Consider the following 26,875-nt stretch of genomic DNA (forward strand, 5'->3'; position numbering starts at 1 on the left):
TGTCCTTCACATAGTAGCAAAAATTCTAGTCTCAATAAATTATTTGTCCAAGAAAGCTAACATAAACAGTGTGCTGTTGTTGACTAATTTATTTAAGACTTGCTAGGTGATTTATGCTCAGAGGAACCGCTCAGAAAGTTCATCATTTGATGATGTGCATGTCGATGCAATCTTGTGCTAATGAGGAAAGTTACTGACCCACGAAGATTCCGTACTCTGTTCAAGGAAATTGAGAGGGCCAGGGGGCCACATGGGAAAGAGGAGTTGTGATTCCTCCTCCTCTCCCCATCCCTCCACCCTCCCTCTCCATGTCTTGGATTTTTCCCTTCCCATTTTAAAATCTTCTCTTCCATTTCTACTCCCCCTCTCCACCCTTCTTATCTTTTCCTTTAAAAACCCTCAGGTATTGCCTTTTTACTCGGGTCTGTACTTTGGGGGGTGTCTGGAAAAGGAAAAAGTGCTTCTTATCCTAAAAAATGAGATGTAGAAACAAGGGCTCCAAGCCAAGAACCAAGAAGACTGAGCCTTAGTGAAGCCCACCAGGTTATGCGCAGTAGTTCCAAAGCCCTCCTCTAGAGGGTGGAGCTGCAGCCCAGCTCCAATTTATTGTTGCCAGGGAAAGAATGCAAACCCAAAATAACCAGAACTTTGGAGCAAGAAAGGTAGGGTTTAATGGGAGATTTCCCCAACTTCAAAACCCAGTGTGGGCCCCCAGATTAGTCCCTGACTGGATTCAGCCCCACAGCCTGCCAGCTTGCAAACCCTGATGTCAGCTGTCTCTGGATCAGTCTTTATCAATGGTTGAAGCAGGAACTACAGTGAGCTCCACATTCTAGACGGGGGAAACCGAGGCACAGAAAGGTCAAACGATGCATTCAAGGTCACAATGCGCCCTTCTCAAGATTACTGTGGAAACTAAATGAAATTCTGTGTGTGCTACAAATAATAAGATGTGCATTTTAATTGTAAACTAATTTGCACAAAGCTATTAACAGCAAATAATATGTTAATGTATCACCCTTCCCAGGGGACTCATTCACTCAATAAATAATGATTGCACATCCACTACTGCACCCCAGATACTTGTAGGAGGTTCTAGAATCTCCATGATTCTATCCAAGGTGACACCATGACAGACCTCCTACCTCCGTAGATCAGGACCCCCTCCTCATACCAAGTGGCCCTAAACGGAGCTCACCACTTGACCTTGTTTTTAAGATGGAGTGTACCTTCCAGAGAAGGCACAGTTCAGTGAGAGGAGCTCACCCCAGTGGGCCCCCATTCTTTGCAAGACTCTGCTGGGGCTCTCTGTCAACTGCGATGGATGCTAAACTCAACACCACCCTTACTGCCTCCGCCTGCCCTGCGCCAAGGTTCCCTTCAGCCTCTCATTTGCATTCCTGGGCTCCAGAGCCAAGAACGTAACTAGAGGATAAAGGACAAATTCCAGGAGAAGCCCTGGTTGAACCTGCATCCTTTTCTGTTCATAAAACAAGCCTTTTCTCCTGTCCTGGGTCATTTCAAGGGCATCAAGAAGAGGATTCAGGCCAGCTTGGTGCTGAAATTGACTTCTCTGGGGAGGAGGAGGTTTATTTTCTCCATTAGTGAGCTGGAAACGCTGGCAGAAATGTTCCCTGGATCCCTTTGCAGCTTTCACCATCATGGTGAAGGGACTTCTGAGAACCTTGGCTTGATCACTGTTGGATGCTCCAGGCAAAGTCAAGCTTTCTTACAAGCAGCGGAGTGGGGGGGGGGGCATTTGCCTCTACAGTGCAATATCTACCCTTTTGGCTAAAGCCATCCTGTTCTCTGATACCAGAAACTCTCCCAATATTACCATTACATTGGGAAACTGAATTCCTGTTCAAACACACTGTCATCCCAGAGCCTAAAAGAAAAAGTGTTTGCTGTGCTCGCTCCACTAGAAGCAGCTTTTCCTTTCGAGACAGGGTAGAAAGGACTTCAGTGTTTCCAGATTGTCTGTTAGGCGCTATAGGACTGAAGGTCAAGGGTAAACTGGACCATAGGAAACAGCCTAGAGTTGAGACAGAATTCATGAAATAGCCAAGTGGATGGGGCAGAACACAGATGCAGAACATGTGTTCTACAGTTGTACCTGTCTGGCGACATTCTGGTACCAACACACAAGGTCCTTGTGGTGCCCTCCTCATCCCCTCTGACTGTGCACATTCTGCCTTTCCTTCATGGCCCTGCTTAAGTTGGGCTCTTCAACAACTTCAGCCTATGCTGATTTTTATCTTCTCTGAATGCCAGATGTGCTTGAGACAGACTCACTCCAGTGGTAGCTAGTTGTACTCTGGTCTGGAAAGCAGGATAACCAGATAGAGGTGTCTCGTGTAGATGAGATGAAATTACCCTGGTAATGTGTTCAGCACCACACCCAGGGCCTAACCAGTGCATAATGAATGTTGGCCACTTTCCTGCTTCTTCTCCCGTTTTCTATGGATATACCTATCATCGCTTGGACACACATGGTGGATGGTATCCTTGGGAACAGCACAACCCTCAAGACAGGGTTACGGTTATGTATCCATTAGCTGTTAGGCCAGCCCTTTCTCTCCCACTCAGGAAAACATCCTGAAGTACTAAATGAATGACTACGACATTATTATTAAGATAACCTTGAATCTACTCTAATTCATGTTTATTTTTTTAAATCATCTGCCAACACTGGTACTTTAGCTTCATGAGTCACAAATTCCTCACGGCACACCTCATCATACATTGTGACTAACCAGCTCTTTGCGGCCCTGAAGGAAGAACTTCTGCTGGAAGTAGTACCCTGTGTTTGTTTTCTAAACTCAGTGAAGGGAGGGAAATTCACTGACTTTTCTGCCTTCATCATGGTACCCGGCACAGTCCCTGGCAGGTACTCCTAGTAAATGGTTACATGGGGAGGGACTAATATCTCGTAGAGCTTCTTAAAAGGGTCAGGTTGCTCAGAGCGAGAACTTCCATGGGTCTATCTGGTTCTGCTCGATCCCTATGAAAATCTCTGCAAAGGGAGAAAATTCCATCAGGACTTTTCTGTACACTCATCAGAACTTTTGAGATGCGAGTGGCAACAACTTGGTTCATACTTCCTTTAGTTAAAAAGGGCAAAAAATAAGTCATATAGCTAAAAAGTCAAAAGGTGTAATTAAGTTCGGCTGAGGTTAGATCCAGATGCCCAGATTCTATCAGCACAATTTGTGTCTCTCACAGGCCCTCAACTTTTTTCCTCTAAACTGTCTATTTCTTTTTTTTTAGCATGTGTGACACTGCTTATGGTCAGGACTGCCATCAGAAGCTTCGGGGTTATATCCATCAGCTTGAAAAAGGCAGGCAAAATCCCGTCACTTTCCCAAACATTTTAGCAGAATCCCAGAGCAAATACTCATAGATACAGAATGATTCACACGACTATACCTCAACAAATTTCTGTGACTGGCTTTGAACAGGAATAGTCACATGTTCATCTTGGGGTTGGGGTGGGATAGATGCTAGCCAAAATTACCAGTTTGGGAGTTGAGAAGGGATGATTTCTCAAAAGATACTCTTGGTGTAGTTCCTAGACATAGAGGAGCTATGGATGCTTGGCAGGCAAATATTTTTGACATTTGATAAGCCTGGGTAGGGTACAATGGATATGTATAGAAGCAGAAACAACAGTTTCCATGTCAACTGCAGTCACCATGGCGAGAAGGATGCTGATTATTACATCATCTTTGGATGGACTGAGGCTTTTGCAGAGAGCTCTGGCCCTTTCCCCCCTACTGCCAGCATGGCAGAGCTGTAGTTACATGGTCCTCATAAACAAAGCCTTTCCCCATCAGAATGAAGAGCTATGCATGACATCTGCTGAGCTGTATGGAGAAAGTCTTTGTATGTGAGTGAACACAGCTTTTAAAGCCAGCGTGGAGAAACATCTGCAAGCAGCTGCTAGCCAATTAGCAAGAAGGCGAATGCCCTTTGTCCGGAGATGACTGCTCTGTCTCAGGAATTGTCTTCTTACATGGCCCCAGAGAAGACAGGAATCCACCCACATCCCATCTCCATTCCTGACCTCCTTTTATCTATTCCTTCCCATCCCCTACAAATAAGAGGTGACCCTGCCCATGGTTGCTGCTGCCTATGACCATAGAAAAATGTGCTCACTTGGCAAGGAGCTCCTTCATCAAGACTAATTTTTTTCTTTTCTTGAAGAGAAAAGAAAAAATGAAAGATGAGTCTTATTTAGCATGTAGATACCTTTCCTCTAACTGGATTTTCCTGCCAGGGAATTGAACTAAATGGTCTCAAATGCTGCTGTAGCTTCTTTCAGTTTATTTTTTATTGCTGTCACTGAATACCATCAAGTAAGTAATATTTAAGAATAGAAATTTCCTTAATTTATGGTTCTGAAGGTTGAGAAGTGAGCATGGTGTCAGCATCTTCTCAGCTCTTGGCTAGGGCCTTCTTGCTGTCTCATTATATAGCAGAGGGCATAACCCCATGGGGAGACCAAAGCAAGCATGCGCAAGAGAGCTCGCTTTTATAAAAAAGAAATAATCAGTCCTGTGACAGCTCATTCATTCATGGGTCAATACATTAATGAGGAAGGAGCCCTCATGACCAGATCACTTCCCAGAGCTCTCACCTCTTAACACTGCTGCATGGGGGGGGGGGTCCAAGTTTTTAACATATAAAATTTGAGTGACACGTTCAAAATTAGTAAATTAGTATGACTACTTTATAATTATTAATAGTAAGGGTGCTGGTCAGCATTAGGATGATAAAATTTTAGCATGACAAAACAAGAAGTAATCTAGGATTTGTGTGTTCCTCAGCTGAATCTGCCTTATTTCCAGCACCCTCCATACTATCTAACACAAGATAAGCAAACGTGTCTCCTGTGCTCATGGCACACATCACTAATCAATCGACATGTTTTTTTTTTTTTCCCATGTGTGACCTCAGAAACATTTTTATCATAAGGTGACCAGAATAGATTCCCAGCCAAATAATATTGACACATATTCATCATTCCTGATCTAACGATTTATCAAATGATGATAGTCTTAAGGAAAGTTTTTTTTTTTCCATCCAAGTAGAAACCACCTAGGAGAGACCAGAGGCTTAAGCAGTTTTCTTTCACCTTGAATGGTCACTTCCTTGGGCTTTGATGTTGGAATATAACCACTCCATTTTACAACCTTTGTATCATTTCTCATAAAAAATAAAATAAAAATCAGATGCTGCATACCACATATTCATTTCTTAAGACCACATACCCTTATTGATGAGTTTCAACCCTTTGTAATCCATGGGAAAATAATTAGCACACAGAAGCCAGTGCATTTAAGTGAGAACTTAGAGATGTCAGTACTGAAAAGACATCCCTTTTTCTTTCTTCCTTTTTTCTTTCTCTCCTTTTCTTTTCTCTTTTTTGGGGGTGCTGGCTGTTTCTTTAGCATTTAAAGTGGTGAAGAAACGATGCTTGGAATGAATGTCTCACCTAGGCAACACGCTCCTTTTCTTTCAGAATTTAGCCTCAGCAGCCTTAGAAAAGAGTCGATCAAAGACAATTTGGGCTCCTGTAAATAACCATTGGAATTAAATTAACTTTGTGAGGAAGAGGACCATATCCCTGGAAAACATCTATCCAAATGAACCCATTGTGCAGTGCCCTGGGTGCAGCCAGCAAGCTCTTTAATGGGCTAGTCAAATTTTTGAGGCAATGGGTGTAAAAGGAGGCTGGGTCACTTCGATAATTGGGGCTGCAGATGATCAAAAACTCTTTTGTCGAATTGGACCACTAGGCTACTAGATTGGCATCAGTCCCATTGAACAAGGACTATAGCCCCATTTACAAGCAATAAGATTATACTTTCGGTACCTGATAGTTAAAAAGAAAAGAGCCATTTCAAGTCAAGTTGACTTAAAGGCTATTATGCAAATTCAATAAACATATAAGTAGAACCTACTGGTTCAGAGGCGCCCTAAGCATCCCTGGGCCCTGAGGGAGCAATCAGCTATTCCTTGCTTGCTGCCAGGAAGAGGCAGAGGCACCTGATGCCCGTCTTTGTTCTTGGGTGGTATTAGAACGATTTAGTGATTATCAGGCGACAGCAGAGTTTATCAGGAAGTTTCTGACTCAGATCAGCAGCTGGGGGTTTGCACATCTCTAATCAGACAGAAACTCACCTGTATATCTGCGTTAGCAACTAAAGCAATTATGTTGATTCTAGGAAGGAGCAATTTAGGAGACAGATGCCAGGACTTAGGGGGAGAGAGAATGAGCCTCTGAGTTCAGCTTCTTGTGTATTTGAGCAAACCTACCTTGCTTATGAGAAAATGGGTGGGAGAAAATCAGGAAAAATGGTTAATAGCTTAGGTTTGCATGTCAGACCTGGAAGTATATTCTAGTTCTGGTATTTAATAGCTGTCTGGCATTGAATACATTATTCAAATTGATCTACTCAGCCTGTTCTCTTAAAATAGGATGACAGTCTCACCTATTTCCTCTTTATTAAAGTGGGAATGAAGACATTCTTGTGAAGAATGTTCTTAAAGTGCTTAGCACTACATGGAACATTTGCCAAGACCATGTTCTGGGTCATAGACTAAGTCTTAATATACTTAAACAGATTACAGCCATACAAAATATGTTTTCTAACAAAAATGGTATTAAATTAGAGCTACAACACAAAAATTTCATAGAATCTCCCAAATTCTTGAAAACTATTTAAGACATTGGTTAATAACCCTTGGGTTAAAAAAGAAATCAAGAAAGAATTAAGCAAGGATTGTGAACTAAATGAAAATGAAAACATAACACATCAGAGTTTATTGGATTCTGCTAAAGAGGGAAACTCACAGCACTAAATGCCTATGGTAGCAAAGATAAAAGGAGTCAAATATGTGAGCTTTCACTTAAGAAAATAACTAGAAAAAGAAGAATAAATGAAAGCCAGAACAAGTAGAAAATAGTAAAATCCAAATATGCCAATGAAACAGAAATTAGAAAAACAATAGAGAAGATCATTAACATCAAAAGCGTGTTCGTTGAGGTAAACTGCTAGCCAGACTGAACAGGGAAGAAAGAAGACATAAACTGCCAAACATCAGGAAGTGGAAAAGTAAGAACACTACAGAGACTAAACGAATGACAGCAGAGTGTTATGAATGTCTCAATGCTTATAAAATAAATAATAAATGCCTGTAAGTTTGACAACTTAACCGAGATGGGTGAATTTTTATAAACACCAAATCTACCCCTTACCTCAAAAAGAAAGAGCCTAAATTTGTAATTAATGAATTTCCCACAAAAAAAGCAAAAACCAACTTCTAGATATGTTGGCTTGGAAAATTCTAACAAACATGTGAATTACACACAAACTCAGAAAATTGAAGAGAGAAGCCAAGACTTAGCAATTATGATCACACCATTACAGATGATGACAAGAAAATTACATGCTGAGTAGCCAGGCATGATGGCACACACCTATAAGTCCAGTACTGGGGAAGCCGAGGCAGGAGGATTGCAGGTTCGCAGCCAGCCAGCCTCAACAACTGATGTGTGGCCCTTTGCAAGTATGTAAGACCCTGTTTCATAATGAAAACTAAAATTAGGGCAGAGGTGTATCTCAGAGAGGGAATGTCCCTGGGTTCAATCCCCCGTAACTAACACACACATACACACACACACACACACACACACACACACACACACACAATTACATCATCATATTCTGTATGAACATAGAGCAAAAGAAAAACTTAACTAAAAAGTAAATCAAATCTAAAGTATATACAAAGACCAATATAATAGGACTAAGCAAATGGTATTGCTCTGAACTTAATTCAAGAAATGCAAAGTTAATTCAACATGTGAAAACTCAATATAATTTACCATATTAATAGACCACAAAAGAGGAAATTATATAATGAATAAAACATGCATAAAAGCACTTGACAAAAAAAATCCATCGTGAAAGAATAAACAGTCTCTCAGCAAACTAGGAGTACAGAGTACTTCCTCAACTTGATAAAAACATCTACAAAACACCTACATTATACTTGTAAAATTAAATGAAAAATTGAATGCTTTCCCCCTAAAATTAGAAGTGAGTAAAACATGTCTATTCCCCCCACTTCTATTCAATATTGCATTAATATTCTAGCTAATTCAGTAAGACAAGAAGAACTAATTGGTATATAAGTAAAAAGGAAAAAGTAAAGCCATCTTTATTCTAAACTGATATGTAGTAAATCCTATGGAACTTACAAAATTGTTACTAGGAGTTATAAATGAGATTATTAAGATTTCACAGTATGTAATTAATAGAAAAGATTATATTTGGTATGATAGCAATGAAAAATTATAAACTAAAATTAAACAATTCCATTTGCAGTGGCATCAAAACTATAAAAGAGGTATTATTTTATTTTATTTTGTGGTACTGAGAAAGTAACCCAGGGCATTCTACCTGCGAGTTGCACCCCCACCCTATTTTTTATTCTTTATTTTGAAGCAGGGTTTCACTGAGTTGCAAAAGGCCTCGCTAAGTAGCTGATGCTATCTGAGAACTAGGATCCTTCTCTCAGCCTTCCAAATGCTGGGATTACAAGTGTGCACCACCACGCCTGGCTGAAATAGGCATTATATAGGCACTATGTATAAGACAATACACTGAAAACTACAAAACTATGCTGAAAGAAATTACAGAAGATCTATAAATGATGATATATACAATGTTCATAGATCAGAAAATGTGATATTGGTGTTAATTCTCTCTCTGATTAATCTATAGTTTCAAAGCAATTCCATTGAAATTTGGATTAGAAAGTTCCTCCCAAGGCTCCTGTTTCATAGGCTTGGTCCCTAGTGGAGTAATGTTCAGAGATGGGGCTTTGGGGAAGCAATTAAATTAAGAAGGCATTAATCCTACCTAGATTAGTTAACCTATTTACTGATGAATGCACTACTGGGTAGTGCTGGAAATTTTAGAGGTAGGACCTACTTTAAGGAAGCAGGTTTGGGGGCCGTGCCCTACCCCTTCCTCTTCTTCCTGTCTGCCATGAGATTAGTAGCTTTGTCCAGCACACCCTCTCCTTTACAACATTCTGCCTCACCACATACTCATAGCTATAGAGCCAGCTAGCCATGCACAAAACTCCTGAAACTGTAAGGTAAAATAAACTTGTCCTCCTCTTGAGTTTTTATTCTCAGATATATGGTCACAGTATGGAAAAATTAATGTATCCCAATCAAAATCCTGACAGAGTTCACTAGACAAATTAACAAAGCAATTTTAAAATTGGTATGGAAATGCAAAGGACTCGAGATAGCCAAGAGAACTTTTATAAGAACAAAATTCAAGGGCTAGCATTACCCAATTTCAAGACTTATCAAAATAAAGTGATCTAGTCAATGTGATGTTAGTGTCCAGACAGATAAAAATAAGTGGAACAAAATAAAGAATCCACAAATAGGAAAAATGTATAAACAACTGATTTTTGGTAAAGGTACAAAGGCAGTTCAGTAGAGAGAGGAAAGTCTTTTTATAACATTTGGTGCTATAATAGTTGAATATCTGTATAGAAAAAATAAGTTGAATATCCATATAGAAAAAAATAATAAATAGCCAGGCATGGTGGCAAATACCTGTAATTCCACTTCTTGAAAGGAACATCACAGGCTCAAGGCCAGCCTCAGCAATAGTGAGATCTCAGCTACCTAGCAAAGCCCCTGTTTCACACACACACAAAAGTGCTGGGGATAGAGCTTGAAGATAGATTGCCCCTGGGTTCAATCCCCAGTATCACATTCATACATACTCACAAAATAAAAGAAATAAAGCAACAAACACAACAACAAAAACCCAGAACTTTATTCATCCCGCTGTAGTATGGATCTGATATGTCCCCCAAAGTCTCATGTGTCACAGGTCTGGTCCCCAGCCTGTGGTACAGTTAGGAAGTAGTGGAAACTTCAGAAGGTGAGGCCTACTTGGAGAAAGCTAGGTGAACAGAGGCATGCCCTTGCAGGGGACATGGAGACTCTAGCCTTTTCCTCTCTCCTTTTTGCTTTTTGGCCACCGGAAGGCTAATAGATCCCTGCCACACACTCCCACCATGGTATACTCTGTCACCACAGGTCCAGAGCATCAGGTCTATATGAGGCGCTTTACGTGTGTTGCCCCAGTCATCTTCATAACAATCCTGCAGGAGGTAACAAGACTTTCCCCTTTGATAAAAACAAGGGTTTCCGAGGAGATCTTATCTAAGATCTGAACTCCAAATCACAGAACACCAATAAAACCAAGGTGAACTGGGCTTGAAGTGTTGGTAGAAAACAGAAGCAAGCACAAATGAAGAGCTTTTGTCTGGGAGCAGTACTTCTGGCCCTGGAAGGGGTGCGAGTAGCTTATTAGCACAGCTGGAGAGCCCAGAAGTATCTGGGGAGGTGAGAGGGAACAATGCATTTCTACTATTTGGTCATTATCATGAAAACGACTTGCTTCTTGTTTACACTTAAACTCCAGCACAGAGGAATGCCACTGGTTTTTTTTCTCCCCACATGATGTGTGTGACGCGTCCAGCCAGCTGCCTCACCGGGCTCCTGGCCCTTCTGGGAGGGGGCTTGTTTATGCCCCTGCCAAAGGGACTGTACAACTTCATATTTTTGCTCCCCTCGCTCCTTCTTCCAAGAATGCTCCAGGGGGCTGTGCCTTGGATTCCCTCTCTGTAATGAAATTGCAACATCAGAGGTTGGGACACAGGAGGGAACAAGACCCCAGATAATCCTTCAAAACAGAGCTGGAGAGCCAGGCCAGGTCACGGTCATTTGCCATTTCACCATCTTTAGGAGAAAGTTAATGAGTTGGGGGATCAGAAGTTTGAGGGGCTGAAGTTAACATTCAGTGATTGAGTAATTTTACAACATTGAGTAATTTCACCACTTCACATCTCTGAGCCTTAATTTTTTTCCCCACCGATAATAAGAGTAGGAACAGCAGCACGTGGTAAGAATACCTACCATCTACGAAGCCTATCTATCAGCCAGGCACAGTGCTAATGGTTTTTCACACAGAACCCATTCCAACAGCCTATTTGAGACTTTTTTTTGTGTGTGTGGTACTGGGGATCCTGGAAACCCTCTACTTCCAAGCTACACTCCCAGAACTGATTTTATACATTTTATTTGGAAACAGGGTCTCTTAAGCCAGCATGGCTGGCTTAGAACCTGCACAATCCTCCTGTCTCCGCCTCCCAAGTGCGGGGATTACAAGCGTGTGCCACCACGCCCGGTGTGAGACTTCTTTTTTTTTTTTTCTCCTTTTTACAGATTGCTCCATTTTACAGATGAGGAGACAGAGACTCAGAGAAGTTGTTACTTGTTCTAAGTCACACAGCTTAGTAGAGGAAGCTAAACATAAGACTCTAGACTCAGATCATCTAACCACTGTTGTTACAGTTTTGAGAGAAGATGTTATGGTTTTGGGAAACTGTCCCCAGGGACCTTTGTTAGACCCCTGGGAATAATTCCCCAAAAAGACACACATAAAAAGCCTCCACGGGTTCTTGTCCTGAGCTAAGGATAAATATGCAATAGCCCGGACTCTTGCTGAAGATTTAAAGGAGTTTATTAAGAAGATAGAAATACAGAAGACAGTTACAGTCTCATGTCACCCAAGGGTAACATGAACATGAGGAGGTGCTTCGAACAAAATCATCGAAGTGCAAAACACAGAACAGCCTTTTTATAAACATGACATCCTCCATCTTGTTTCACGTAATTCTGACATAGTAAAAGTCCCCATAAGGTTCCTCCCCTTACTTTCCCACCATGGTGTCTCCTTTCACGAAGGTCAACCCGCTCCTCCTATCCTAGCTAGATTATCCAATTATGTAAGCCTGTCTTTAGAATGAGGATGAGGAAGTCCTAGTTCCCCTCTCCTGTTGACTTGCTAATTACCTTTAGCTAGTTTAATTTACATTCTAATAGTTGCCTGTTTCTTGACAGAAACCAAGTCCTTTCACAGATCTGCCCTTCACCCAATTTTTGAAATATATTTATTAATAATCAGAACTTTCTCAAATCTTCCTAGGCCATTTCCAATACTGGTACAACTGTGATAAAAAAGAAAAATCTTAGCATTAGTATTTTTGGGTCCCCAGAAGTGCACCAAGAAACCCCCAAAAAGCCCCAGTTTCCTTTAATCTTGAGATACCACTAGAAGTACCTGGATATTAGACCTCTAAGCCTTTGAATTTGAGATTTTCAGAGTTCATCAAAATATGACTAGACTTCTTTGTTCTTGTTTTATCATTATAGACATGCAAGCCGTTTTATAAAAGAAATCCTCATTTGTGCTTACTCATTAGATGTTTTCCAAAGTGGCAAACATTGTTCCCACTTCCCATGAACTCGTGTTCTGAGTTGACATTGTGAATTGCCATGATGTTGCAGTTAATTTAACTCATATTTGTAAGAAATCCCCAAGATAAAAATTTGGATCAAGGAGGAAATTTTTCATTTCTCAGGTCTGCGTTAAGGGCTTGTTAATCAACTTTGTACCTTTACATAAAGAAAAAAAAAGAAAGCTTGTATAATAAAGAGGTTTTAGAATTTATTGTTGTTCTTTGAACTCTTTTTACTATATATATATATATTTTTTTTTTTTTTTTTAATTTGGTGGTGGTGGTGGTACTGGGGTTCCTGGAAGCCCTTCTACCTCCGGGCTACACTCCCAGACCTATTTTATATTTTTGAAACAGGGTCTCTTACGCCAGCGCGGCTGGCTTCGAACGTGCGCGATCCTCCTGTCTCCACCTCCCAAGCGCGGGGATTACAAGCGTGCGCCACCACGCCCGGCTCAAGCTATATTTTGTAACAATAGAGAAAAACTTCTTTGGAACACTGGTGTTTGGAAGGGAGAGAGAAATTAAGCTTTTTATTCCTAACCACTCCCCATCCACCCTTTTTCAGGAGAGAATAACCTGAGAGATAGCATTTAAAGATGCTGATTGGGTCCCCATAATAGAGGGCAGGGTCACCGAGGAGCTAATGTTTTATTCTGGTGGTAAAGTACAAATGTCAAGGGCCTATAATATTTTCCTAGAACCCTGTATATTTTCCTCTACCAATAGTTTTCCAATCCCATCCAGAGAACTGAAGGATTCTGAAGTATTTCTCAAGGGTCCTGAATAATTATTTTTCAGATTTTATTTTTAAATCCAGATAAAACCACTTTAAAATCTGCAATAAACATGCCTGTGCATGTGCTACTCGCCAATTTTTATCTTTAAATCTAATATATATACATATATTTTTTATCCTCCACTTTTGTGTATGTTTATATATCTTAGAATTAATCTCTTATCTTTTTTTGTTAAGAATTGCTTGACATTCTAAGATGAACTGCTTTTAAAATTAGCATTACGCTAAGTGTGGTGGTGCACACTTGTAATCCCCGCGCTTGGGAGCCAGAGACAGAAGGATCATGCAGGTTCGAAGCCAGCCGCGCTGGCTTAGGAGACCCTGTTTCCAAATAAAAATATAAAAATATAGGTGTCTGGGAGTGTAGCCCAGAGGTAGAAGGGTTTCCAGGAACCCCAGTACCACCACACACACAAAAAAATTAGCATTACTTAGGACTACTTATCTGTTTAAGCCAGATTGTCTTAATACTTAGATATATTAGACATGTTTTCATTACAAAGTCAGGATTCCAAACCAAACTGGTCTGAAACTCAAAAGGATGTTATTGGTTCACATAACAGAAAAACCCAGGAGTGGGGCTATAATGAGTTCAAGAGTGATCCAGACACTTGAGTGGTATCTGAACATGCCTCCTGGCTACCTCCTCTTGGCCATGGTTTCCACATCCCCTGTGGGGGTGCAATAGCCCCCACAACTCCAGCCTGACACTCTTCCAGCTTCCAGGCAGGAGGAAGCACTCCCAGCACTCCTCAGCCAGGTCTCCCATGTCCACCTGTGCAGCTGGGAGGGGACCCACTGTTCCAGAGCCACATGACCAGGGGTCGTCCTGGAAAGTGGAAATTAGAGCTCTATTGATAGCAAAGCAATAGAAGTCCATTCTACTGGGGCAGACTAGACAGAATTCAGATGCACACTGGACCCCAACATTGCACTATCCCCAGTTGATATCAGTCCCTCATTTCAGACCCCTGATTTCCCCCAGAATGGTCCCATACACCAATCTGATAATGGGTCAGCACCACACATCTGAACCTAAAAGATAAAGACACTATAACATAGCTCTTCTACCAATATAAATAGTCAGGACTTCTACATTGGATTTGGAAAGGGTAGATTTGGACATTTTAAAAAAGTTGAAGCTCAGCTGGTGAGGTGGTACATGCCTGTAATCTCAGTTCTTGGGAGGCTGAGGCAGGAAGACTATAGGTTTAAGGCCAGCCTTAGCAACCTAGTGACACCCTGTTTCAAAATAAAAATAAATAAATAAAAAGAGGTGAGGGTGTAGCATAGAGATAGATGGCTCTGAATTCAATCTCTAATACCACCAAAAATAAATAAATAAATAAATAAATAAATAAATAAATAAATAAATACAAGTTGAAGCTGATCATGTACACATGTCCACCTCCTGGCAAGTGCAGTCTCAGGGGCCTCTTGGCCACAGGAGCTCATGGTCCAATTTTCTGCTCTTCACTCATTTTGCTTTGGGCATAAAAGACAGAGGCAATGAGAAGCGTGTTGTCAGAAGTTCGAGTCCAGGCTTTACTCCTTAATGTCTGTGTGTCTTTCCTTCTCTGCAAATTGGGGACAGCAATCTTTAGTGTTCTCTAATCATAGGGAGCAATTAGGCAAGAACATTTTGGCAAAAAGTTTTTTACTATCAGTAAAATGCCATGTGACAACAAATTATTACCTTTTCTGTTAATTATATATAGGTATTTATTAATGTGTTGATATGAAATGCATTTATTTCTATATTTATCTAGCTAGTCCCCTGAAGAATTAAATGCATTAATATTTCTGTATTGCCTTCCCTGAAGCAACATCCTTCATCAGGCAGTTGTGTGTGTGTGTGTGTGTGTGTGTGTGTGTGTGTGTGTGTGTGTACTGGGTTGAATTCAGGAACATTCTACTTTTTATTTATTTAATTTACTTTTTATGGTACTTGGGATGGAACCCAGGAGCCTTCTACCTTGGGCTACAATCCCAGAACTATTTTATATTTTTTATTTGGAAACAGGGTCTCTTAAGCCAGCAGAGGCTGGCTTTGAACCTGTGCGATCCTCCTGTCTCAACCTCCCAAGTGTGGGGATTACAAGCACGCACCACCACGCCCGGCTAGGAACATTATATTTCTGAGCTTCATCCCCAGCCTGTTTTATTTTTCATTTTGAAAAAGGATCTTGATAGGTTGCTAAGAGTCTCACCAAGTTGCTAAGTCTTGCCTGGACCCTGCAATCCTCCTGTCTCGGCTTCCCCAGTACTGGGATTACAGGCGTGCACCACCATACCCAGCACCACATAAATTTTTAGTTCCCTCCCACTCTGTGTATTTGACCGTGTGATTTGCTTTGTTGATAGTCTGTTGATAAAGGGATGCAGAGACTGGAAAAGTACCCGGACCAGCAAGTTTGTTCATTCTTGCTCCTCTCCACCATGTGGACATGCCTGAGCTCCCTGCTGCAAGAAGCCACACATAGAACAGAGCCAAGTTGACTATTTGGTCACCTCAGTTAAAGTCACCTTCAGCCAACCAACAGTCAACTTCCAAACAGGACCCTATGTCACAAAACTGCCCAGCTGAGCTCAGCCTAAACTGACAACTTGTAGATTTATGACATAAATAAACACTTGTGGTTTAAACCCACCCTTCTTCCTAGTACTTTTTTTCTTGTCATTTTTATGGGAATTTCTAATAGTTTCTGATTTCCCCAATCCTCTAAAGGAAAAAGGGAATTCCAAGAGTTTGGAGAGCTTTCTAACATTCAGGTACTCTACGAGGTCATTTGTATGCCATACCTCACTGAGTCTATACAATATCCTGGAAAGATGAGTATGAATTTTACCTTTTTACAGGTGAAGAAGCTGAGAGTCAGGGAAGAGAAGTAAGTTGCCCAAGGTCATATAGCAGGAGTCACAGAGCTGGATTCTGCTTCTCCTCATACAAATCCTCAGTCTCCACCATGTTGGATTGATTTGCCTTTGATTTGACTGCATTTCAATGCCATTGCTCCCAGGATTAGAATGACCCAACCTGGCCTTTCTCTAGTGGTCTACGTAATCTCCAGCGGTGTCATATTTGTTGATCTTGGATCATAGACCTTCTTGGACTTTTTTTTTCCCTTCATCATACTAGAAAATGACATGTTTAGTGGCCTACTGGTTTGACTCTTCAAAACATACCAACTGTCCACTGCTTCATATTTATTCATTGTAAATAAACGAAGGAAGAGGAATTGCTTCCCAGTGATTCTAAGACTCTAGCATCGGCCAAGATTTGCCCTTACTTCCTCACACTGGGTTTCTGGCCCCACAATTTAAGTTATCGTCTTCTCCACACCCAACAAAAGTTATTTTTAAGTTGCAGTGTTAGCCAAAGAGCATTTTTCACAGAACGCCTTGGAAGGTCCTGGACTTTCTCTTCAACTCAAGAACTATCTCTCAACTCCACCCCCTCAGCCTGGAGATTTATTTTGGTCCAGGCAAGAGTCATATGTTTTCTTTTGATGAAGTCACCCTAGTATTTTGCTTCTGCAACCTTGCCCATATTCCCCTAAAGAAGGTCAGGCTGTCTGTGATCTTCCCAGGGGCTGAGTGGTAGGCACTGTTTGCTCTCAGATAAGAAGCAGAAGTCAGTACCCTCTTAACCCTAGTCACACCTGTGGCTTCACTGGGTACCCCTTTAATATTGAAATTGAGTTGGGGGTCACAAAAGAGACAAAAACAGCCAAGTTACTAAAGGCCTCTTTAATTAGCTGGCATTTGGGGTGAGGTCTGCCAACTGTGGGGGAAGGGACTGATGATAGAGCAGCAGAGTCATGGGCAGCAGAGTCACAGTCAGCAGAGTCACAGCACAGAGAGGAAGTAAGGTTGTTTATATAGCCAGGATCTTGGGGTGAGGCTAGCAGAAAGAATATCCTCTCAGGACATTTGGAGTCTTGCTGCATCTGGAGTTTGCCCCGTGATGTCTGGAGTCTCGTGATGTCTTAAGTCTCATGACACCTAGAGTCTCACGACATCTAGAGTGTCAGGACACCTGGATTCTCGTGATACCTAGAGTCTCGTGACCTCTGGAGTTTCGCCATGTCTCCGCTTCTGGCTTCTGAATTCCACCTCCTGTCCCATGAGGGGAAGTGGAGGGACCCAACCTATACCCCTCAATCTAATTCCTTCCTTCTCTTTCCTCCAATCCCAGCCCACTCACCCTCTCTTCTATGAAGAAGTTCTTGATTCTGGGGCTTTGAAGAATGATTGGAGAACTTAAAATATTTGCTTGTGTGACAATTATTGAGCACAGACTCTCAGTACCTGCACATGCCAGGTTCTACTCTCAGAAAGCTTGGAGTCTACGTAGGTAATGAAAACACACACAGAGAAGATTCAGGTGGGGATCATAGTAATTAAAAGCATGACAATTAAGAAGAATGAATGTGAGGATGAAGAAGGCTACTTCAGATAGTGAAGAAATCTTTGAAAAGGTGAGGTTTTCCTGGGAGGGATGCAATCATTCCTCTGAGGGAAAAGCAGTTCATGAAGGATAGAGCTATTAGTCTCAAAAATAATAGAGCTTTGAACAAAGACAAAAGTAAGGTTCTTGTTTTCTTATCAGATTTTCTTTGTATATAATAACCTCCTTCCTATGTATATTAAGTTTATATGGTGTGTGGGGGGGGCATAGTTACTGGAGATTGAACCAGGAACATTCTACCTCTGATCTACACCCTGGCCCTATTTTATTTTTTATTTTTGAAACAGTCTCACTAAGTTACTAAGGGCTGTGCTAAATTGCTGAGGTTGACCTTGAATCTGCTATCCTTTTGTCTCAACCTTCCAAATACTAGGATTACAAGAGTGTGCTTCCACACCCAGCCAAATCTATTTTTAAACTTCAACTTGGCCTTGTATTTTGTTCTATTATTGAAAATTCAAAACCAAATTAGGATCTGTGATATATATTTATATATCTCATCAATTAACTCTGTTGAGTTTTATAGCTAGGTATTTTAATTAGACATCTTGTAAGTCCTCCCACCTTTAAACTGTATGTTAAACTTAGAATAAATCTTTGAAGTCCTTAGGTTTAAGTTTACATTTCAATCGGCCACCTAGTAAATCTTCACATACCAACCTTCTAGACCAATCTACATCAGAAATACCAGTAACACTGTTACCTTTGTGAAGCAGGGGGCTCTCTACTTGCAAAAGGATGGTTAGCTAAGGAAATAAACTTATGTCTTAGATAAGCCACTCTGGTCTGGATCTCTGTACCTTGCAGCCGCTCACAACCCCAGTTGGTCAATTGCACATTGTTCCAACATGCCTCTACCTTCTGCTCTATAAAACAGCCAGTGACCTATGGTAGGCCATTTCCAGGACTCTGCCAGACACCATTCAGAAGTTTTTGCACATTTACATGGCAGCAGGTGATGCCTGGGAAGACTCCGGGCATTCCCAATACCTCCTCTTCAACAGTTTTCTCACTCGCTGTCAGATCTCACATCTCACCAGCGGAGCCTATTATTCGAGGTGGTTAAACTCCTCCAGGTACAGGAAAAAGAGCCTAAACCTTCTCTGTGAAGTGTCACTCTTTCTATGAGCTTAGACAGTGTTGCTAATGGAGGAAATGACCTACCACGCACTTTGGTTCCTACGGATTCAGGGGTTTGTTTCCACAAGTCAGTAGTTGGCTGAGGTGAGTTAATGCCTGCAGGGAATGAAATCACTGAAGAACCTGCAGTGTCCTCCTAAGCCAGACGCTCCTTGCAGGGTAAGGGGCTATTTGATTCCTTAGTATAAGATATTGTGAAATGGAGAATTTTGGAACAAGAAAGGGCCTTACGATCATCCTGTCATTTTGCAAAGGAAAATGTAGAACAGAAAGTACAACTCCCCATAATCAAGATGCTGTGCATTTTCAGCACTCAAGAAAAGCAGTGTTATAACAGCAGTTGGCCCTAATTCATCTGCAACATGTTTCAAACCTCACCAGTGATCAGAAACCACAGATAGCATCAACCCCCTCTGCATACTATGATTTTCCTACATGTTCATATATATGTGTATATATATATATATATATATATATATATATATATATATATATAAATAAAGTTTCATTTGTAAAGTGGGCATAGTAAGAGATTAGCAGCAATAATTAATAATAAAGCAGGACAATTGTAACAACATGCTGTAATAAAAGCTACATGAATACGGTCTCTCTCTCTCTCAAGATGTCTTATCACACTGTACTCACCCTTTTTCTTCTTGTGATGATGTGACCTGATACTTAAGGGAGCCCTTGATGACTTCCCTTGGTGTTGTCTGAATTGCCAGGATCACCACTCATGCACTTTGTGGCCACTGTTGAATGAAATCCCAGGGTTACTGGAACACGAACACTGGGATACCATGACAGCTGATCTGATGACTAAGACTTCTACTCAGAGACCAATGGGCCAGTAGTGTATATGGTATGGATACGCTGGAAGATGATTCACATCCCAGGCAGTTGGAGCAGGACGAAGCAAGATTTTATCAATGCTACTCAGAATGGCATGCAATTTAAAACTTATGAAATATTTATTTCTGCAATATTCTAGCTAATATTTTCAGACTGCAGTTGACCCTGGGGCCACTGAAACCTTGGAAAGTGATACTGCAGATAAAGGGGGGAAGGGGAATTTTTGTATAAACTATAATAATACGCTAGACACGGCAGTAAGTTTTATATATACACAATGATCTTATTTCTCTCAACAATTTTAGAATAAGTGTTGCCATCACCACATTACACATGGGAAAACTAAAGCCCAGGAAGATGAAGTAACTTACCCAGAGTTTTGAAACCTTTAGATGATATTACAGATTCTATTATTGTTATTTACGAATATTCACTTTCTTCTCCATGTAATGGAGTTTATCTTCTTACCCCCACAAATGTTGGGCTGGCCATTTGACCTGTGGCCAATGCAACATGGCCACACTCATCAAAGGCTTAACATATGACTGTGGGGTATGGCTTGGCTTCTTACTCCCCCTCTGCTGTGAGAAGTCATACCCCAATAACTGAACCCAATCTGAACCCTACCACTGCCTAAGAAAAAACTGCAACTGACCTATAGCCAACACCATGTAACATGAGAAAGATATTTGTTGTTGTCAGCTCTGTTGGTCATCTTTGTGTTGAGGTGACTAAAATACCAGACAAGAACAATTTAGAAAAGAAAAAGATTATTTTGGCTTATGTTTTCAGGAGTTTGGTCCATGGTTATCCAGCTTCACCACTCTGGGCTGGAGGGAAAGCATAACATCACGGTGAAAGGAAATTTGCTTAGCTCGTGGCAGCCAGGAAGCAGAAAGAGAGAGAAAGGAAGGGACTGGGAAGAAAATAAACCCTTCCAGGTCATGACCCCAGTGACCAGCTAGGACCTACTTCCCAATAGTCCATCCAGCTATGTGGCCTCTAATCGGGTAGAGCCCTCACTGTCTACAAACTCACCACTGAATCTTGCTGCACTGGGGACCATGATTCCAACATGAGTTTTGGGAGGACATTTCAGATCCAAACTATAACATAAGCAGTTGAGATTTTGGAACTGTTTGTTACACAGCATGACCTTGTAAAAGGTAACAAACACAGATGGACAGGGCCAGGGTCTATGCCAGACCCATCTGCCTCCAAACTTGATGCCCCTTTTCCACCATACATTTCTGTATTTTTACTCCAGTCTGCTCTACCCCTGTGTCAGCAGATACCACCTTTTCTGACTCATGCCTTTAAACTTCCTCCTCTCTGGTACTGAGGCATTTTCTTTCTACCACTTTCCACTCCCACAGATACTTTCCCACCAGTTCTCATCAAACAGTGAGCCTCCCTAGCTCTAAATACAGACAATCCCTGAAGGAAGCCTTATGGATTTCTCCTGCATTTTTAGATTAATTTGTCCATCACCTATTCTTCCTCCTTCCCATTCAGTTCTGTGAAAAAGTTGATCTATCTTCTGTTCAACACTGGCCTCTGAGTTCTCTCTTAATCCTCCTTCAGAATTCCACTCCAACCATTAATTATCTTTCTTGTGTCTTTCATTCATCTCCTTTTCTAATTCTCTTTCCATCAACTTAACAAACATAAAAGTCTCCTACTATTTCTACAAAGAAAACAAAAACCGTCTTCCCTGGTCTTCTCTTCTTCTCAGGCTATTTTTTAAAATTTCTCACCTCTCTTTGACACCAAAATCTCCCACCAAATTGACTCCTTCACCCATTTCTTTTCTTCAACATCTTTGTTTCTTCTTCTATTTGCCAATTTCTAGATTCTGTCTACACTGCTGTGTTGAACCTGCCCTTAAATAGAACATGTTAGATGTCCTGATGGTCAAAGCCAACGATTTCTGGTCAGACTTTGGTCAGCTTGTTGGATTGAGAGATACATTCAAGATCCCCAGTTGTATGCAATATTTAGAATGTAAATATACATATAACTTATTTTTATCTCGCATTCAAGTTTTACTGGATGCCCTGTCTTTTTAATCACTAAATCTGGTAATCCTATAAAATTGTCCTTCTGCATTTTGACTTCAATGGCATTTCTTCTTTGAAATATTTTGTGGTCTCAGGACACAATTATATTTTTCATCCTACTTCTATGAACACTCTTTTCTTCTTCTCTCTCTCCATGAAGGTTCTTCTATTTCTATCTCAGCCAAGAACACTGGTATCCCTGGGGTTGTGTTTTCAGCATTCTTCTCATTCAATGAGAAGTCATCTACTATCATGATTGCATCTCACTTATGCTAACTCCCAAATACCTACTACCCATTTTATCTTGCTCTTGGAGCACAAATTGACCTGCCTAAGCTGGGAGTGGTAATGCACACTTGTAAACCCAGTACTTGGGAGGCTGAGACAAGAGGACTGCAGGTTCACAGATAGACTCATCAACTTAGGTTCTCAGCAACTTAGACTCTGTTTCAAAATAAAAAATAAAATAAGGCTGTGGGTGTAGCTCAGAGAAAGAATGCCCCTGAGTTCAATTCCCAGTACCAAAAATTAAAAATTTTGACATGCCTAACATTGAACTGGACATCTCCAGGTGGTTGTCTCATAACAATCTCAACTTCAATGTACCTTAGGTCACTAGCTCCTTCCTGAAAACATACTCCTCCTGCTGTGTTCTCTATCTCAATTAAAAGCAAGCCTAGAACTCACAAAGATTTCTTCAACTCCCAACCTGTCCTTTAGGCACCACATAAACTTAATGTCTGCCTATGTCCTGTCCCCTCCTCTCCGCACTAGTCCTTGTTCAGGTCCTTGTCACAGCTTATCGCAATGGTTGAGTGACTTCTTCCTGCCCATCTCCCTGCTCTCTTGTCTCCTGACCACTCCTGGCCATTTTCAGTCCTATAGCCAAGGGGATTGAAGTTGTGCTCCATCCTCTCTTATACAAAATGGTGCAATTGGCTTTCCTTTGTTCATAGGACAAATCCGAGCTCCTTAATAAGATATCCAAGGCTCTTCAACATCTGATACCACTTTTTCTTTCAACATTTTTGATACATCTGTTCGTGAACCTTATATGATAGCCACAATGAATGTTTTATTATTCCTTAAGCACAAACTATTCTTCTCTTTGCTCATTCATGTATTTGCCTTTGCAAATATTACAAAAAGAAACTCTAGTGGAGCGAGGGGGGTGTCTAGGAGAGGGTGTGGGGGAAAATAATGAAGGAAACACTTCCATGGACATGATGAAGTATGTGAGAATACCAAGCCAATCTCAATATCATGTATGGGGGAGGGAGGAGTGGGGAAGGAGCCAAGGGAAAACTCACCAAGTGCTGTGTGTATGGATGTCACTATCCCTCTGAACTACATTATGATGTGACACTATCATGTACCAATGAAAGGATAGAAAAACAAATATTACAAAAATTATTTGTATCTTCCTTGCCCCAACAATATTACAATTTGATAGGGGGAGTACTAGATGTTAAACCCAGGGGATTATACCTTTGAGCTACACCCCCAGTCCTTTTTTCTTTTTTTTTTTTCATTTTGAAACAGGATCTCCCTAAGTTGCTGAATGTCTCACCAAGTTGTTGAGGCTAGCTTTGAACCTGTGATGTTCCTGTCTGAACCTCCCAAGTATTGGGATTACAGCCATCTGGCTATCAATCTTATCCCAGGAAAAGTTTTTTTTGTTTTTGTTTTTGTTTTTGATGGTTCTGGGGGTGGAACCCAGAGGCTTTCTACTTCTGGGCTATACTCCCAGACCTATTTTTTATATTTTATTTGGAAACAGGGTCTCACTAAGTTACTGAGAGCCTCACTAAGTAACTGAGGCTGGCTTCAAACCTGTGCAATCCTCCTGCCTCAGACTCCCAAGCGTAGAGATTACAAGCGTGCACCACCACGACTGGCTCCAGGAAAAGTTTTATACTCCCGTCAAAGACCAGTTGAAATGTCATTTCTTCTATGAAAGTCCCTCTTATTATTCCATTTCCTGAATAGTGTGGCAGATGGTAGTTTCTGCTTTGGATTTATCAATAAGCAAGTGAGTTTTTAAGTTTAGAGTAAGTTGTCACTGCATTAATGCTTTTCATCTGACTTTTCTACACCAAAAAGAATTTGATGCTAATACAAACCTGCCTCTTTGTACTTAAATTAGCTGGTATTGCTAAAAAGTACAAATTTGTAGATAAGATAAATAAGTCTAGGGGTCTAGTATACAAAACATGAAAACTATAGTTAATAATATTGAATATTGCACATTTGCTAAAAGAGTACATTTCAGGTGCATTTACCCTGCACAAAATAAGGTAACTATAGAAGGTGATAAATATGCTAATTTGCTTGACTTCGTTAGTCATTTCATTTGACTTCATAATTATTTCAATCATGAATATGTATATCAAACATATATTTAAATATACATAATAAAATATATACAACATACACATAAAAAATAAACACTAAAAGGACGTGTGCAGTTTAGGGGTAATTGAGGGTGGTGTGGCTTGGTCTGTCCTTGGTCTCCTGAAGTTGCTGAGCTAATCACTCTGAGTAAACATGCCCTTCACCCCTCTGGCTCCATCTGCACGCCCCTGAAGCACTCAATGTGGTCAAAAGATGGTGTGATAATCAGCTTTCTGGTGCTGTGAGAAAATCAACTAACAGGAGGAAAGATTTATTTTGGCTCCTAGTTTCAGGGCTCTCAGTTCATGGACAATTGTCTCCACTGTTTCTGGGCCTGTGGGGAGGCAGAGCTGCTGGCCTCGCTGTGGCCAGGAAGCAGAGAGAGAGAGAAAAATGAGGAGGTGGGGACAAGATATAACCTTCAGGGTCACGCCCCCAAGGACCTACTTCCTCCAGTCAAGCCCCACCTCTTAAGTTTTCGTCATCTCCCAATAACCCATTAAATTGTGAATCTATCAATGGGTTCATCCACGAATAAGTTCAGAGTTCTCATGATCCAATCACCCTCCAAGACCCCCACCTCTGACAACTGCTGCATGGAGGACCAAACCTTCAACACATGAGGTCTGGAAGGACATTTCAGATCTAAACTATAACAGAGTGCAGCCACCCAAGGCACACGCCGATACTGTAGGATGATGAATAGGTGTCATTCTTGAGCCAATACCTTCATCAATTAGTAATGTTCCCCTACATGCTGTGTTGAGACAAATTCCAAGCCATGTCCAGATTTGTAGAAAAGAGTGATAAGCTGTGCCTGCTGTGGACTTGAAAACCTGAGTGGCACTCACATCATATTTTTGCCACCTTGGCAAGGATATTCAAATAGCTACAACCTTGGCAAGCATATTCAATAACTACAGTCTCATTCTGTAACCACTAAATAAGCATCTATAGTTAGACTTTCAATGTGAAAATGTGTTTTCTTGCCTAAAATCATTTAAATGGAATGCTGGAGTTTGTAGCTCTGGTTCATAATATTTAATTAAAATATTTAATTCAAAGAAAACCAACAGCCAGGCGTGGTGGCACACGCTTGTAATCCCAGCATTCAAGAGGCAGAGACCAGGTACTTAGTGAAACCCTTTGCAACTCAGTGAGACCCTGTTTCAAAAAGTAAAAAGACTAAAAAAATAGGGCTGGAGTATAGCTTGGAGGTAGAATGCCTCTGGGTTCCATCCACAGTACTGAAAAAAAAAAAGAAAGAAAGAAAGAAAACCAACACATACTTTTTAGACATACAATATCAGGCAAAGAAACAGAAAATATAATCTGTCTTTCAGGAAATTACTATCTGGCTGGAAGACAAACCACAAATTAATGAAAAGGGTTTTATACTATGAAAGTTAAAATAACAATACAAATAAAAATGCAAACTATATCACCATGATTACATGGTTAATTACCAAATGAGCACTTTGAATTAGTGTGACAGGGAGGATGGAGATATTTGTTACAGCCTTGATCATTCCTGTCAGGAGAAGATGATTGTGAATTTATGTCTTTGCTTGAAAATGTACAATGTGAAATGTGTGTGTGTGTGAGTGTGTGTGTGTGTGTGTGTGTGTGTGCGCGCGTGTGTGTTATGAGCACATTATCTCTGAGGCCTAGTAAGACAATAAAGAGTTTTACTTAAGCTGCTTACTGTTATCTAGTAGTGGCTGACTTTGATTTTTTTCTAAAGAGCACTTCACTGGTTAGTTCTCCTGGTGGATATCTGAAGTGCACTTACATTAATTTTTATGCCGTGGTCCATTTCTTACTCCAGGGATAAAACAAGTGTTCTAATGTCCAGGCATCATCCAAGTTCATTCCTTGGCCGCAGTGACTCAGGATAAATATGCGACCCACACCAAACCTGTCAGACTCAAATCATGTTAATTGTGGGGCTTTGTTTGCAAGGCCAAGAAAAGGTAGCATTCACATTTTGAATTCAGACTTGAACTTGGGTACTGTACCTGCTCCAGCTACAGCCTATAGTTGATGGCACTACCCAGAAGAAAGGCCTACTGAGTCCAGAGTCAGGGACCGGGTAGCATTTGTGCTATGTCTGAAACAAGAAGCTCCAATGTAAGACTTTTCAATTACCTGTACATCAATAAGCACCTTTTTCTTTCTTAATCAAGCATGGTTTGTTTCTGTCATTTGTAATCAAATTAAATGGCTGCTGTCATTTGTAAATGTCCTTAGTGTTAGAAGTTCTTAGCCTTATTTCAATCTAACATCTTGACTCCAACATCTACCACACTTCACACAGGACACCTCGCCCTACACCCTTGTTATTGATTCTTCCAAAGCGTACCCATCAATTAACTCACTCAGTTTTCATCACAATTTTCTGGAGTAGAGCAGAGCAAGTATTATTGGTCCCAGTGGGTGGAAGCATAGACTTTAACTCAAGGAAGCTGAGTTACTGATTTTCTCAATGGGAATACCCAAATTAAAATCCAAATCCCTGGACCAGAGCCCAGGTCTGCTCATTCCTAGCCCAGGTTCTTAAACTAAAACCCCTCTGTTTTCCCTTGCATTTCATTTGTGACTTGCCAGTTTTGAAGGATCATTCCCAGAACTGTGATGCATAGTTTGATTTTGATAGAATGGATGCATCTTCTTTATTGAAACACCCTACAGTGGTTGCGGCAGAACTAAGAACATTTTGTTGATTATGGCTTCTCCACCAATTTTATTTTA

The sequence above is a fragment of the Muscardinus avellanarius genome (assembly GCF_963383645.1).
Source record: "Muscardinus avellanarius genome assembly, chromosome: 7".
NCBI classification, from domain to species: Eukaryota; Metazoa; Chordata; class Mammalia; order Rodentia; family Gliridae; genus Muscardinus; species Muscardinus avellanarius.